Source organism: Pelobates fuscus, chromosome 6, assembly GCF_036172605.1.
Source record: "Pelobates fuscus isolate aPelFus1 chromosome 6, aPelFus1.pri, whole genome shotgun sequence".
NCBI lineage: Eukaryota > Metazoa > Chordata > Amphibia > Anura > Pelobatidae > Pelobates > Pelobates fuscus.
Genome location: NC_086322.1, coordinates 18,923,751 through 18,938,706, shown reverse-complemented (window position 1 = coordinate 18,938,706; position 14,956 = coordinate 18,923,751).

Here is a 14,956-nt window from a genome sequence, read left to right as displayed (position 1 = left end):
ATATCCCCAAGCTGGGCATGTAAATTCGTCCCAGTTGCTAATATCACTGCTTTTAAATATAAACAAAAATTGTGGAGACCAACTCTACAATGGCTCAGAGGATTTTGCAGGATTTTGCATGGGGTAGTCTGCATCTATTCCCAGCCCAAACAAAGTAATTACATATCAACTGCAGTCCTTTGCAGTAAAACAAGGATATGCCTATGGACAGCATCCTGAAAACATTGAGTATACAAGGCAGGATCATAATTTTGTAGGTATTGACTCTGCCCAGTTACAAGAGTTTAGCACTTTTCCATTTGAGTATTTCATTTTTACAGGTTTGCAAGAAAAGAAGGAAAGTTACGCTTAATTATACATGCCATTGAAAGAGCGCATATCCAAGCACTGGCACTGCTGTGTGCCTTTACGGGCCAGTAGGGAGATCAAAGATCTCCCTCACTGACCAACTAGTACTGAAATCTGGCAGAGAGGAGGCCAGGGGGTGCTAGCCTGCAGCTCCGCTGGGTCTTGAAGGTTCCTCTTGTGAACTCTGACTTAGAACATTCCCGCAGTTACCATGGCAATGCTTGTGAACTCTAGCTAGAGGAGCTGCTGCAGGCTAGAGTTCACTCACCACCTGATCATCAGGGCTACAATCAATAAAGTCGTCCCTCCCGGGCTAGATGCACAAAGGAATTTAAAGTTTTTTTTTTGTTTTTTTTTAAAGCAAGTTTATTTCTATGTAATTAATAAAAAATTATGCCCACCTCACACAGACATAGAACCCATCACCCACACAGTGCACCTCCCTCAAACACACACTGCACCCGCTTTAACCCCTTAAGGACGGAGGACGGTTCAGGACCGTCATCGGCATTTTTCCATTGCCGACCGATGACGGTCCTGAACCGTCCTCACTTTAAGATGTACTTACCCGATCGCCGTCGTTCCCCCGGCGGCGATCGGCGGTGCTCCGGTTGTGGGGAGACTGTCTGCAGCCCAGACAGTCTCCCCGCGGCAGTTTAGGACCCCTGGGGCCATGGGATCGCTCAACACAGCGATCACATGGTCACAATAGGTGTCCATGTGTCTGCCTGCAGGGGGACTGTCTGTGCTGACAGGCAGTCTCCCTGCATGTGTAAAATCAGAAGAAAAATAAAGTTAAAGTTAATAAAAAAAATGATTATTATATATGTGTATATATATATATATATATATATATATATATATATATATATGATATATAGACATATATTATATCTGTATAATATATGTCTATATATCATATATATAATGTCATACTAAGTGTATTTTTATATTAATATGTACATATATTAATATGAAAATACACTTATAATTAAATTACACAAGTATATATATCATATATATAATAACTATATATATTGTATATATAGATTATTATAAAATACAAATAATAAGTAATTTAAATTAAAAAATTTAAAAATAATAAAAAATTTAAAAAAAATTATATATCTATACGAAATTTTATTCTAACTGTATTTTGATATTAATATATATTTATATCAAAATACACTTAGAATGAAATTGTATATATATCTATGCATATATAAATAAATAAAAAGAATACAAACTATTCATATGTCCATAAACAAAATTACATAAATAATTATATAAATATACACGTAGACTTCAAATATATAAATATGCATATATATTTAAATTCTACATGCGTATTTATGTAATATTTTTACATAATTAAGTTATTTTATTGATTACAATTTAAGGGACCTGCCTGCCAACCCAGGCCGAAAGTCCAGAGAATTTAATTTGCTATCACTGTATTTTACCCTGTAACGTTCTACGACACCCTAAAACCTGTACATGGGGGGTACTGTTTTACTTGGGAGACTTCGCTGAACACAAATATTAGTGATTCAAAACAGTAAAACATATCACAGCGATGATATTGTCAGTGAAAGTGACTTTTTTTGCATTTTTCACACACAAACAGCACTTTTACTGATGATATAATTGTTGTGATACATTTTCCAGTTTTGAAACACTAATATTTGTGTTCAGCAAAGTCTCCTGAGTATAACAGTTCCCCCCATGCACAGGTTTTATAGCGTTTTTGAAAGTTACAGGGTCAAATATATGGGTCAAATATTTTTACATTGAAAATGGCCAGGTTGGTTATGTTGCCTTTGAGAGCGTATGGTAGCCCAGGAATGAGAATTACCCCCATGATGGCATACCATTTGCAAAAGAAGACAACCCAAGGTATTGCAAATGGGGTATGTCCAGAGTTTTTTAGTAACCACTTAGTCACAAACACTGGCCAAAATTAGCGTTCAATTTAGTTTTCTACTTTTTTCACACACAAACAAATATGAACGCTAACTTTGGCCAGTGTTTGCGACTAAGTGGCTACTAAAAAAGTCTGGACATACCCCATATTGAATACCCTGGGTTGTCTACTTTAAAAAAAAAAATATGTACATGTGGGGTGTTATTCAGCGATTTATGACAGATAATAGTGTTACAATTTTACTATTGATACATTATAAAAATGTATGTTTTGAAACCGCAATATCCTACTTGTACTTATAACCCTATAACATGCAAAAAAAATAGCAAAAAGCATGTAAACACTGGGTATTTTTAAACTCAGGACAACATTTTGAATCTATTTAGCAGTTTTTTTCATTCGCTTTTGTAGATGAGTAAAAGATTTTTCACATAAAAGTCAAAAAACATGTATTTTTTTCAATTTTCCATCATATTTTTTCATTTTTTTAAAATTAAATTACATGAGATTGTATAAATAATGGTATGTAAAGAAAGCCCCTTTTGTCCTGAAAAAAACAATATATAATTTGTATGGGAACAGTAAATGAGAGAGCGGAAAATTACAGCTAAACACAAACACCACAAAAGTGTAAAAAGATGCCTGGTCGCAAATGTACAACATCGCAAAAACAGTCCGGGCCTTAAGGGGTTAAACACGCACTGCATTCCTAACTCTCACTGCACCCCTCACATGCACACTGCACACCTCACACACACACTGCATCCCCCTAACAAACACACTGCACCCCCTGGACGCGTTTCATTTAAGCTCCACTCCGTGCACCTAGCCAAACGTCTATATAATCTACAAAAATCAGGTAAATTGCGACCAAAATACATTTCACGTAACATGGACAAGCATACACCATGCAAACACCCCAAAAAGGGCTCAGAGCCCGGCGCGACCATGGCAGACTTATTTGTGGTCTCACGGACCGCACAGCCAGGCTCCCAAAATGGCGCAGGTTCCAGCCCGCATGCTCCTCTGACTCCATCAACATTAGCCGGAGTTGCCACAAACCAGTTATGATGGGAATGGAAGTCGCTCACAGAGGACTTGCGGGCCGCCAACCTCAAGTGTGCATGGGGGTATCTCTTCAAGCTACTCACCTTTAAGGGCAGATGATCATACTTCTGCAACCAGGAGATGACCCCGTCGGATTCTTCAAAGACTTGGGCATATCAAAGCCACGCAGCTATCCTGTATTGGCCAATACTTCAGATGAACTCCAGTGGTGTCCAAAATTAGTAAAGACATCCAAGAATATTTTCTTAACAACGACCCAGACGCCCTGACCCCAGGGAATATATAAGCAGCCCATAAGGCTATGCTAAGAGGATCGCTTATATGAATAGCGACGAGAAAAAAGAAACAGAAAATGCAAAAGCTCAAGGAGCTATTAGACACACTGAGAAAACGGGAGCAACAACACAAATCAAGCCTGACTGACAATAACGACACTCACAGTAGTGAGAATGTCCATTAAGGAACTGTTACTAGAGGACACGGCGAGGGCTATCTTATGGTCCAAAAGTACATACTATGAAAGAGCGAATAAGATGGACGCAATATTAGCCAGATCGTTACGCCCACGACAGAGAAAGTCCCACATAACCACCATTAGAGATAAAGACAACTCTTTTGATATAAATCATAGTTACATAGCTGAAAAGAGACTTGCGTCCATCAAGTTCAGCCTTCCTCAATTATTTTTTTGCTGTTGATCCAAAAGAAGGCAAAAAAAAACCCAGTTTGAAGCACAATTTTGCAACAAGCTAGGAAAAAAAATCCTTCTTGGCAGCCAGATTTATCCTTGGATCAAGCAGTTATTACCCTACATTGAAAGATTATATCCTTGAATATTCTGTTTTTGCAAGTATGCATCTAGTAGCTGTTTGAACATCTGTATGGGCTCTGATAAAACCACTTCTTCAGGCAGAGAATTCCACATCCAGATTGTTCTTACAGTAAAAAAAAAAAAAAAACTTCCCTTTGCATTAGACGGAATCTTCTTTCTTCCAGTCTTAACGCCCATCAGCGAAACGCGTTAAGTGGGACTTCTGAAGAAGCCTATCAGGCAAAACGCGTTAAGTGGGACTTTCTTTTATATTTTATACCCTTTATTGATTTTCAATTTGTTTGTTTATATTAAAGTACACTTTTTTTAGTTACTTTTTATACTCATTCTTTTTCTTACTTCCTGGATCCTGTATATCCTTGGTGGGGATTATACCACCTAAGCTGTTTGTACTGGAGCAAGTTTTATGCTCTAGAAATTGTAAGTACAATATAATTTACTATTTACTCTATTATTAGTACTTACTTCACCATTGGCTGCTATTTATTTTTTATATTAACCACGCACACTGCACTTTGGAAAACTGGCCCAGTGTGAGACCTTTTGGATCCACCAGTTCTGCACTTTGGAGCCCAGAGGTCTCAATGATGAGATCTATATTATTTGTTTTCTCTAATGTAAATGGTTCTACGGTCACCATTTATATGGATCCTGTTAACATATTTTTTTATAATTTTTTGTATTTTGATTGGAACCCTTTGTCTATGATATTCCATTTTTTTCATTATTTTATTTTTTAGTTATTCATTTTTATTTATATTTGTTTTTATTTATATATTTATTTTATTTTTTATTATCATTATTATTTTTATATTTATTTATTTTCATTTTTAATTTTATTTTCATTTTTATTGTTTATTCTATATATTTATTTTCATTTTTTATATTATTTTATTTTTACATTGTTGTTTTTATTGTATTTACTTTATAAATATTTATTTCATTAGTATTCATTCTCATCATTATTTTAATTTTAATTTTTATATTTATTTTTCATTTTTATTTTTATATTTATCTTTATTTTCATTATTACATTTATTTTATTTTCCTTGTTATATTCATTTTTGCATACACTGTAGATGCATCTTTTATCCTATGTCAGACTTTTTTGTACCAAATAGGCTTCCGTTAGTAATTTTCTCTTCCCAGATTTAGGTGACACGCAAACTATCGAGCAAATGGAACGCACACGTCATCAAGTTGAGCTGCCCAGCCGTCGCACCGGAAGTGAAGCATTCGTTTTGCCGAAAACCAAAAATTACTAAGAAAGACTGCGAATTTCAACTCTGATCAGCTGAGAACAACTATACAAGCCCATTGAACCACCAATGAGGAAGATATCGCCCATATTAAAGATGGACTCGGGGAGGGGGGGATTGTAATCTGTATCATTTGTTTTTATTGTGGCTATAACATTGCAGTAGCTTTACATACCAGGAGATTCCTGAAGAAGTCCTTAGGACAAAACGCATAGGACCTGGTATTATTTTAATATATATCTTTTAATAAAGCAATATATTTTTCCTACCTATACTGAGTCCGGCTCCAGTACCTTTGGTAGTAAGAAAGTGGATTTAGCCCCCCACAGATCGGGGAAGGCACCCTTGGGCGAGTTACTCTCATCTTTCTTGTGAGTTATACCTATTAATGTATTTTATGTATTTTTTTATGTATTTTTTGTATACTATTTTTTTTGTAGATCCACAGCTGTATCCTGCATACTGTTTGTACCTATCTGATATCTAAAAAGGATAACCACTGGGATGTCCCTGGAGGAAGCTGTAACAAAGCACTGCAGCAGATACCACAACCACTGAACCGGAGAAGCATATGAATGCTCTCAAGCATATGAATGCTGTAAACAGCTTAACAGGAAAAGCATACAATCAGCTTACACTCCTGGCAATCAGCATACAATCCAATTTCCCCAATCACGAGACGACACTTCTGTGATGGTAGTAGTTTATATCACCGTCCAGTAGTTCCTTTTTCCCCATAAAAGAATATTCCCAATAATCCACAGGAATGAATATCTCTGGTAACACGAAATAATCCACACATGAGCCAAGGCTTAATGCTGGAACAAGACTGTAACGGATCACCTGGCACCCCGACTTGGTACCTCCGTTAATGGATGCTCCTAGTGCTTCCTGAGGACTCCAAGCACTCTGGCAGACACCACAATCACCGAATCCGAGAAACCTTTAAATTCTCCCAAGCATATGAATGCTGTAGCCCATTGAATAGGAACCATACGAATAGGCTTGTACTCCTAGCAGTCAACTGGAACAGCATGCAATAAATCCTTCCCCCAATAATGAGACGACACATCACTTTGAGGGTAAAACAGGAACTCTGGACTGGCTCATCCAGCCTGGCTTTTATTACACTTGTACACTTACAGGCCACACCCAGGGGGAGGCATAAAATAACCAATCACATACATGGTACAACCCACACATCCCCTCCCCTCAGATAACCAGTTAACATAATTATACAGCCAGGAAAACTACAGTTTTTATACATGTGCTATAACTTTAAATCCATACATCCAATCTTCCCAAAAACCACATATTTGGAATCAGCACACTTTAAACATACACCCTTCCAAACATCAGACAAATCCATCCAGTGGATCAAAAGTTAGCTGGAGGTCCCTTTATGACCGACCGCAAGCACATTTTCCTGCCCAAAACAGTTCCATAGATTTGGGCTGTGCGGCCGGTCAATTTCATGCCGAAAAACGACTAAGTCCCATTTCGAACGGGACTTAGTCTCTGGAGCTGCAAGTTCAGTAGGGAAGAAGGTAAGGGTCAGCGGTGTTCGGTAAAATGTGTAGCCGATTTTAGTTCCACAGAATCTTTAGCATACACCGCTGACCGCATTCGACTGAACAAAGATGGCCGCCGCCATGTGCAATTAACCTGCAGTAACCTCACAGCCTGGGAGGTAAATTGCCTGCACACTTTAACTTCTGGGTGGTCCGCCTGTGTGGTACTTGGTTCAGTAAGCCCTATTTACTGAACCAAGAGGGAGAAAGCCAGGGGCAAGTTATTTTACAGGTCTGGGGACATAGTCTTAAAGGAGCATTGTTCACCAAAGTTACAAGATGTCCCCAGACGGTTCTTAAAGGGCCATACACACCCAATAAAAGTCCATACGTTTTCAGGGGCCATAGTCTTAAAGGGTATTGTTACCCAAAGTCTCAATATGTCCCCAGACAGTTCTTAAAGGGCCAGCAGCAGTACAATAAAATACCACTGTGCTTAAAGGGCCAACAGTCGCACAATAAAATACAATATGCCCCAAATAACCCAGGGACCATAGTCAGCAGGTAGGAGGCGGGCAAACAGGCTTCTCCAGGGCCCAGTGGCGAGGTTGGTTTCGCCACAAAGACTTTACTAGAAGTAAAAACAACAGGTATTCAAGCTACAGTTTCTTTTATGCCCTGCTCCCATGCAGGGGAGGGACACACATTATCTACAATAGCCAATAAAACAGAGGTTACAGCCCACACAAAATCCTCCCCTCTGCCTGTGATTCAATTATCGTATACAATAGAATATGCAATGATCACAGGCAGGAAAAATAAATTTTTTACAGCATATTCATAACTTCTAAAATATACATCGTATTCATCAAAAAAATGGCATGAATCAGACCAGGGGTTCAGAAGTTAGTAAAGTATAAAATACAACCAATCAATCCGTACAATACACACAGACACTCTTAAACACTCCTAAACAAAATCCTCCCCTCTTCCTGTGATATGATTACTGAACACAATGGTTAATATAATTATCACAGGCAGAGAAATACAGTATTATGAAACATATCACAGGGACCCCAAAACATGCGATAACCATATATATATATATATATATATATATATATATATATATATATATATATATCCATCATCGGAACCGGGGGATCTGGGTGAACCACATATTCAAAATTCACCCAGATCCATTCAGTAGTTTGGAAGATACAGTTTAATGCAAATTCCGCAGAACATGTACAGGCTATATGAAAAATAATTACTGTATAATGTGTCCTCTGTTGTATATTTTAAAACTACTGCACGATGTCTTTGTGCACCAAATACCGGCGAGATGGCACCATGTAGAAAAGTCGAAACAGTGTCGGAGTTAAAATGTCCGCCATCCATTGTTCTCACCATGTGCTTCATCCATTGTTCTCACCATGTGCCTCTGATACATGAAATGGTGGCCACCCAGTAACTCCACAGTATGTCCCCAGATGGTTCTTAAAGGGCCAGCAGGTTCTTAAAGGGCCAGCAGCAGCATAATACAATACAATATGCCCAAATACTTTATTTAAAGGGCCAAATCTCCCAGGGGCCATAGTCAGCAGGCAGGAGGCGGGCAAATAGGCTTCTCCAATGCCCAGTGGCGCCACAAGGGGTTAAGGGGTTAAACACTTACCTTTCTTCAGCTCCCTCTGTGCTGGGGACTCTCAACCCTCTTCCGACGTTATCCATCGAATGCGCAGTCAATCAGTCCATAGGAAAGCATTTATCAATGCTTTCCTATGGATGGCAGCATTGTCTTACTGTGATTTTCACAGTGAGAAGCGCAGCAGCACCTCTAGCGGCTGTCAATGAGACAAGCACTAAAGGCTGGATTAACCCTAGGGTAAACATAGCAGTTTCTCTGAAACTGCTATGTTTACAGCTGCAGGGTTAACCCTAGATGGACCTGGCACCCAGACCACTTCATTGAGATGAAGTGTTCTGGGTGCCTATAGTGGTCCTTTAAAAACCCTCGATCAAGTAAGGGTTAATTATGTGGTGGCTGGCCAGCACTTGCTAGCCAATTGCCATATGGAAATGTTATTAAGTTATTATTTATATACATACATACATACATACACACACACACATATATACATATATACACACACACACATATATATATATATATATATATATATATATATATATATATATATATATATATTTGTGTACGGCACATTCCGAGGACGTAAGGAAAACAGGGTTTAAAAATAAGTAGTTCCTTAATAGCAAGTCAGTTGAGGTGTGCCGAAACTGACGTAAGGTTAGGCCTGTAAAAGAGGGCCCACCTAGGAAAATGATAAAATTGAGGGTGCGGTGGGAGGGGCACTTCCGAGATCGTCGAAGACAGGTAAGCAGGGGCTCACTGGGTTTAAATAGGGAATTTAAGTGCCTCCCACAATTACAGGCCAAGCCTTCTATTTGTGTACGGCACATTCCGAGGACGTAAGGAAAACAGGGTTTAAAAATAAGTAGTTCCTTAATAGCAAGTCAGTTGAGGTGTGCCGAAACTGACGTAAGGTTAGGCCTGTAAAAGAGGGCAAAAATAATAACCATTAAAACAAAATGCGTTTATTAAGCGGTACATCATTTAGTCATATCACAGAAAGCCAGCCTTATCTCTTTCTCTGGATTGGGAATGTATCTGTTGTATGCAGATGATTTCCACCTCCCCATGTTTTTAATTATGTGTGTCGGTACATGATTACCTGAGGCAGCTGTGGCTGCTCCAATACGAAAAGAATGGCCCGAGAATGAACGTGGGTTTTGTCCCAAGCGGAGTAAAAGGGTGCGTATGTAAAGCATGAAGATTTTTGTGGTCAGGGGTTTCCCTAGTATAGCTAGAAGTGGGCTATCAGGAGCGGAATTAGCTTGGGCTGCTACTAGCTTATCCAATACACGGACGGGACACCATTTGGTTGACGTGGGATAAAAGTTAATTACCACTGGTGGGCCTGTTTGGCTTGTTTTGGTACGGGTAACGGACAAAGTGTAGTGATCTAGATTTTTAATTAAGTGTTTCTTTTGGAGGCACGAGCTGAAATCAGAAGCTCTCTCTACAGTGAACTCTTTGGGTCTCAAGAAACCATAAAAGGCTAGATAAGCCGCTGATTTGATAACGAGGTTTGTGATATGTTCGAAAGGGGACGTGTCGAGTACATCGGACAAATTCTTAAACAGCTTACTATCTATGGGAAGGCGTTTAGTGGGTATGTGTACTGACAAGTTATGAATGCCTTTGAGGACACTTTTAAGAGGGTAGGAAGATAGGAAAGGAGACTTGTTGGGAAAGGAGGTTAACATGTAGTGTTGGATTCCCGTTAAGTAGAGTTTGATTGTGTTGTAAGCTAGATTAAGAGAAAAGTGGCAAAAAGTTGTGAAAGCAACCATGGTTTCAACAGAAAAAACATTTATTACACAGTAATTACGAACGAAACACATAAACAGTTCATATGCTCTGTAATAGGCTTTCCTCGTGTTAAGGGATAGACCCGCCTGAGCAAGCGTGCCGCTTAGTTGTAAGAGAGAGCTTAACGCATTACCAGGTCTTCGAATTTTGGAGGTACCCTGGGTTGCTGGGAAGCTGTAGGATGTAGTCTGAAGAACTCCTGCAAATTGAAGCGTGACAGAGCATCAGCGGCAGTATTCTGTATACCTGGGACGTGAACACAGGATATGCAGAACTGGAGATTAGCTGCTAGCCAAGTGAGTCTCCTGACTAGGTTCATGATCGTGAGGGACTGAGAGCGGCCCTTGTTGATGATGTTACAGGTAGCTAAGTTGTCACAAAAACACCTGACTGACTGCCCCCTCCACTCTACCCCCCAAGTGTAAGCTGCTGCTACGATAGGGTAGATCTCAAAAAGAGAGGAGGTGGTACTGAAACTCTCGAGTGACGTGGTTTCGACCGGCCAGGAGCCGTACAGCCACTCGTCTCCAAATATGGCTGCATAGCCTAAGGTACCTGAAGCGTCAGTCCAGAGTACTGGGGAATCATCGGAAACGGGGGGAACAAACAGTGACCTGCCATTCCACGAGGAAAGGAACAGCTGCCACATTCTCAGGTCAGCTGTAGCTGACTCGTCTAAGGGTGTAGTGGAGTCATCGTCAGGGAGACCGTGCAAAAGTGAAAGGATTCTGGAAATGAAAGACCTACCCTGTGGAATTATTCTCATGGCGAAATTAAGTGAGCCTAAAAGTGACTGTAGCTGTTTCCTGGTGCAAGTGCCTTGTGACATGCAGGTGCTAATGTAAGACAGAATTCGGTCTACTTTCTCCTGGGGCAGGTTGGCGTGCATGGTGACAGAATTGAGTGTAATCCCCAGAAAAGTAATTTCGGTTTTGGGACCTTCAGTTTTGTCCTGGGCTACGGGGACACCTAAATCTTTGAAGAGCGTGAGCAAGTGATTAAGGCTGCGTGGAGTGCAGTGGTGAGGTTCAATGGTGAGGAAGTCATCTAAATAATGAATGACAACTGGGCATCTGCAGAAGTTCAGGAGAAGCCATGTTAAGGTTTCGGCGAACAGGTCGAATAACTTGGGGCTACTTTTGGAGCCGAAAGTAAGCCTGGTAGCGAAATAGTAGTTGTCTTGCCACTTCACTCCATGCAGATGCCAGAGTGATTGATGAATGGGAAGTAACTTAAAGGCGTTAGTAATATCTGACTTACTTAACCAGGCTGCCTTCCCGGAGTTAATAATCGCTTGAATGGCATCATCGATTCTAGCGTACTGAAGAGAAAAATCTTCTGACGGGATTAGTGCATTCAGGCTAGGTGTGGGAGAGGCGTGTGGTGCAGAAAAGTCAATAATAAGTCTCTTTTTGTTGTTAAACTTCCCAGTGGCGATACCTAGAGGGTTAGTTCTCCATGAGGAGAAAGGAGGAGTAGTGAAAGGGCCTATCATGAAGCCGTTATCTACTTTTTTCTGTAAGAGTACTTGTAGGGTGTCGGGGTCTGTGAGAGCTGACTGAAGGTTGGGGCACTCCAAGATGCCTGAGGGGAAAGAGACAAAGCCTGTGTGAAACCCGTGAGTGAACCCTGACGTGAGAAATTCCACCAGATGTAAAGAAGGATGATTAGCCAGGTAACGTTGCAAACTCGGTATGTTTATTGGAGTGGATGCCTTTTTAGGGTACAATTTGTTAGGGCACATTGTCTTGGCATGTGCCCTGAAACAAAGCGAGCACACATGCAGCAGTCTACAAGCACTGTAACTACAACCCCCAGCATTAAAATTATTGCAGACCTGAGCTTTTCCCAAGAACACTATTGGCCTGCCTAATTTGTCTCTTATTTCCTTCTGGTTGGAAGTTGACTGAAAATCGGAGTTGGCGTTACTGGTAGAGGGGATAGCTACATTTTCAGGACAGAAATTAATGGAGTGAGCCGCAGACGAGCATATGGCACAGGAAGGGGTTTTGAGACCTGCAAAATGCATAAGAAACAATTCTGTGTCTAGCTGACCCCAGTCCGTGACTGCATTATATTGAGACAATGAAGCGGCTGACCTAGAGGAGAATGACTTGTGATAGTCGTAAAAGGCAAAGCCCCCGTACTTATAAGCTAGCTCTATCACCTTGTGTAGGTACAAATCTAGCTCCTCTCTGCGGAGGGGAAAAGCAGTACAGATAACGTCTCTGTATAGGCCAAATGCCAAGACAAACTCGGGAATGTTAAGTTTCCTATTCAACCTAGGGTCTCTGGGCCTCATTACTACTGATAGATCCTCAAACGTGTACGCCCTGTTTTCTACCACGTCTTGAGCCGCTATCAGTAGCGAGGCCAAGTTAACATCCTTACCCTCTATGATGTCACGTCTGAGAGACTGCGGTATTAGGTGAATAGGATTAATAACGTTAGTAACTTTCCTAGCCGGTGGAGGGTTACTGTTACCTCCTAGGGCGGGCGTGGGTTGGACAACCGGCCCGGGAATCTCGGGGACTGTAGGAACATTATTAGCTTCCAGGTTATCCAATCTGTTATTGATAGTGGCAACTGAGGACACTAGGGAGGCCATCATGGCGTGTAATTCAGCCAGGCTATTAAGTACATTAACCTGCGAACTAGGGCCAGGCCTTTCGTTATCCTCAGTAGAGTTTAATAAACGAAAAGTTCATTCTTCCTAGCTGAAGCCGGATAAGGGATATTCCTCTTTTTAAGTTCAGCGGTAATCTTAGGGATAGTCCAGGAGCGATAGCTGGAAGCTGGACTTGGAGGGGTTGGTTGCCTTCTCTGCGTGCCCGACCTGAGAGGGGTGCTGGTAACCGACAGATTGTCTTCTAACACCGAAGCGTTGGACATTCTAAGGGGGGCAGAGAGGGTGAGTTTAGTACTGAAAAATAAATAGCTGGAGGGACCCCACTTACTAGGCTAGTGCCCATAGGCGAAATTGTATTAGCTTAGCTTTCGTTGGTGGCAGATGAGGCCCTAACTACTTGCCAAGTGGCTATGAGAGGCACTAACTATGATTTGGCTCGTGGGGCCTTGGTGCCACTGAGGTGGGTGGCGGGGTGTTGGCCTCTCGGTGACATGAAAAAGAAGTAAAACGTTTGGCCGTGACTGGTGAGGCCCTAACTAAGTTTTGAAGCAAGGCTATAGCTATGCGTTGGGACGATTGGCCTGAACCTCCGAACGTAAGGGCTGACCTATGCCTTGCGGGACCTCTAAACTTATAGGCAAAGAGGCCTATGGGAACATACCTAACTTGGCGGGAGAATTACAACTAGTCCTCGAACCCCCCCCCCCCCCCCCCAGGACACACCAATAACATACCTGCAGAGGAAGGAAAACTTTAACTTGACCTAATAAAGGAGTATTATCCTGAAGGGAACCAACGGAACTAAAGGAAAAGAAACGTGACCTATTTATGAAACGTACTATTTAACTACAACATACACACAAATGAACTGGGTGACACAGAGGCCTACCTCTTTAACAAAGCTGCGAACACGTATACCCGCGAAGGGCCACTTGCGAGAAGTGTCAGTACTAGTAAGGACTACAACAAAAATAGGACATTAACAGCCATTTAAAACAATGGAACAACATACCCCCTATTATTCTACTTAGCTATTTATGACTTTAAGGGGACCATATAAACCACTTTAAATACAGAAGTTTAGAATACTGGGTAATACAACAAACCACCTAAACCCCTTTTATAAAACGTAACTACTAAATTATTGCTTAAAATGTGAACAATATCCAGAAAACGGAACAGAATGAAGGTATTGCACCAACTGAACGAAAAACGTATGGCAACCCGGTGCGGCTAAACGAGACTACGAGGTGTAAGTGTAACTGAACGTGTTACACTGACCGAGAAAATGCAGGAGCGGAGTGAATCCGAGCCCGTGAGCGACAGGGCTAAACTTACGATTTCGATGCCGTCCGTGTAAGGCAAAAGCGTTATACTCACGAATACAGCCGCAGGGCGTTTGAACCGGGCTGCCGGCGGGCGGGAAACTGACGTCACGGATCGGTAAACCGGAAGTACACTGAAGCACTTCCGAGATCGTCGAAGACAGGTAAGCAGGGGCTCACTGGGTTTAAATAGGGAATTTAAGTGCCTCCCACAATTACAGGCCAAGCCTTCTATATATAGTAATAAATACAAATTACTTTAATGGAGGTAATGTATAAAACAATTTAAAAACTAGGGGCTGGGCAGCCATTGCTGTCCAGTCATTAGAGAAAATACCATACCATCAGAATGCATCCTCTGAGATGATGAGGGGATATCTCCTAGTGCCCCAACCCATGAGCATCAGGTGGGGGCTGTTTTACATTTTAAGGAGGGGGACCTATTGCTCCCTCACCTTTCCCTGATCCTCACCCATGTCAGCAGGTGGGAGACCTAATGTTATAGCATTTATACCCTCCCCCATGCCATGCTGGTTAGTGGGGGCCCTAATTACTAATAAAATAGGGATGGTAGGCATGCCATAATCCACCTCCATATAATAT